Genomic DNA, 3004 nt, shown 5'->3' with positions numbered 1-3004 from the left:
AAACAACAAAAACATATGAAGAACAAAGAAGTATTAATAGTCATAATTTACAGAATGATATAAAGAAGTGATATATGCTTTGAGAGAGCTTGTTTTGAGTACCTTCGGTGACTTTGGTTACACTGAGGAGAGCCGAGTTGAGCCTTGAGTTCTTTAAGCCACTGGGACCTTGTGGCGAGTGGTTTGGTTGTGTGGTCTTAAAAGATCCGCCCAATCCTGCAATTTGGAGAGTCCAAAATTCCAGATTATTAGATTTAGAAACTAAAATTAAAACAGATTGGTAACAGATCTATACATACAAACTGCAATTGCCCAAAAAACTGAGTTCATTCATAGCCTAAGAACAAGGTGAATCGGATAGAGAACTCTTGGCTATGAACTAAATAACATGTGGTAATAAGTAAATTAAGTAGCCCGAGAATCAATCAGAGGATGAGAATCAATTTTTTGAGGAGTGTGGATTTGAATAATTCAAACCTGAAGTAGCAGCGGAGAGATCGAGAAGGATGATGATTATGGTAGTTACAGAGCCCAATACGACATGGTTTTGGGCAAACGACGGTGGTTGATCTCTTTCAACAACTGAAACAGAGCTTCTCAAATCTCCACCAGCTGCGAACGTGTTTGGTTGTACCGCAAAGTGATTCATCTTTTCGAAATTTTCAAACAAAAAAATTAAAATAACCTGATTCGCATGAACACACAGATTTTGAAAATAAGATCTCTAAGCAATAAAAAAAAAACACAATATCTGAATCTGGATTAACAACAAATCGAGAACAGTTCCGTTAATTCTGAAAGCCAAATTAACAGATCTGAAGGATTTAAGACAATGGTTGAGCCGTTCTCCTCTTTTTTTTTTTTTCCCCTTAGTCGGTCTTAACTTTTTTTTCTTTTCTCTTTTTTTGTCTGCAATTAACCACTGTAAAAAGGGACAGGTTATTGTGTTTTTCTGTAAGTAACTTTTTACTACAATATGTGACATTTTATGTTGTGTGAACCATTGCTACACCATTTTGTGTGTTTCTAAATTTGTAATAATTTTGCTTCAATTTGTCTTAACTTAATTATTCTATTAATTTACTTACATTTTTTATTTAATTTATCTTTGACTTTTTTTTTATTTACAAGGGTGAATTCAGTCTCCATTGATAGCGCCAAGGATTTAGTTATAGTAAAGGGGATCATTGACGTAAAACAGCTCACTCCTTATCTTAATGAGAAGCTTAAACACACCGTCGAAGTTGTTCTGGCGAAAAAAGACGACGGAGCACCACCCGCGGCGGCTCCAGCCAGGGGAGAGAAGAAAGACAAAAGTGCTATTGAAAAGAAAGAGATTAAAGATGTCGGAGAAAAGAAAGTCGACGGTGGCGGTGAAAAGAAGAAAGAAGTTGCGGTCGGAGGAGACGGTGGTGCTATGGTGGATATGAAGAAAACGGAGTATAACGGTTACGGTTATCCTCCACAGCCGATATTACCACCCACCAGGAGGACAAGTATACGGTCAACAACAACAACATTACATGCAAGGCCAATCGTCTCAATCCTATGTACGTACAAGAACCATATACGAACCAAGGATACGTACACGAATCGTATGAGAATCAAGGTTACGGTCAAGGGTATGGACAAGAAGCACCACCACCACCTTATATGAACCACTAAGGTTACGCTGATCCTTATGGTCACATGCGGGCGCTTGGTTGGTTTATTTCTTCTATATATATAGGCATTATTTTGTATCGTAAGATTGATAATATCTTCTCTGTTTTATTAACTTTTTGTGCAATGTAATCTTCAAGTGATCATAATAAATTATATATTCTGTAATACTGATTATAGAAAATCTATTCATAAGAATATGCTTATTACTTTTTAAAGTAACATATATTGCACAATTATTGTTTTTTTGGTTAAAATGATATGATCTTTATGTACGTGAAAAAAAAGAACCAAGGGTTCCAACGTGAGAAGTCGTCTTTTTGTACGAAACAGAAGAAGACTTCTTAGCAAAAAAAAGTGTGATGTTTTTGAGAAACAAATTCACACGGTGCAACAACCTGTTTGAAAGAAAAAGAGTCAGCTCTAACCAGAGGGAGAAGAGATGTCATTAATTACCTGGAAACAGAGAAGTTCATTAAGCACAACAAGGTTTGAAGAACGCTAAAGCAAGATTGGAGTTACTGGGAAACTCAATTAAGGGGGAGTATTGGTTGATAATTGTGTTTCAGAGTCGCAACGTTTAAGTCGTGACGTTTTGGTATGTGATGTTTCATCCAAGAGTCACAAGTTCTTAGAGACACAACTCATTATGATGTAGTGTCTGTTTGTTTCTATATATAAAACAGTTTTGTTGCTGATGTATGTAGCAAGTTTTAGTTGATCGAAGTTTATATTTGTTCTTATCTTATAAAAGAGACAAAGGTCTCTTACTCTGTTTTGTTATTCTCTTCTCTCAAAATTATAACATGGTATCAGAGCTTATGTTGGTCTTGGAGCCTGTCCAAGCAAAACAAAAATAAGAGAAATTTCGCTGCAAGAAGAAGAGAAAGATGGAGACAACAAACCAAGGGTGAGAAGAAGAAGAAAAGAAGATCGAAATAGGAAAAGATGGTGGTGACAATAGAGAGTACTATCAACCTTCACAAACGTTCACAAACAGCACCATTATTTTCACAAGTAGTGCGTGAAGCTCCAAAGGGATGAAGGAGATAGAAAATCTTCTCAAAAATGCAATGGAGACCATAGATGTGGAGATGAAATTGTGAATGGAGAGTTCTGAAACTTTGTTCAACAATGTCTTGGTATATCACAAGGATGCAAAGAAGACATCACTCGATGAAGTTGAGAATCATAAGATTTCTGCAATGGAACCAGACAGAGAAGCAACTGTTTGAAGAAACAGAGTATAACGAATTAGCAAAAAGTGGTGTTGAGTTTGAAAGAAAGACGTCAACACGGAGATGATGCCTGTTGGATGAACAGAGCAAGACCACTCAACAAA

General features: G+C 36.4%; 1 pseudogene; it reads left to right on the top strand.

Moving 5' to 3' along the window:
- The first annotated feature begins 832 nt into the window (after nucleotides 1-832).
- Nucleotides 833-2320, top strand: LOC104789541 (heavy metal-associated isoprenylated plant protein 6 pseudogene; annotated as a pseudogene).
- The last annotated feature ends 684 nt before the right edge of the window (nucleotides 2321-3004 follow it).

Source organism: Camelina sativa, chromosome 5 (assembly GCF_030686135.1).
Source record: "Camelina sativa cultivar CO46 ecotype springtype chromosome 5, ASM3068613v1".
Classification (NCBI taxonomy): Eukaryota; Viridiplantae; Streptophyta; class Magnoliopsida; order Brassicales; family Brassicaceae; genus Camelina; species Camelina sativa.
This window is presented reverse-complemented; position numbering and strand designations above follow the sequence as displayed.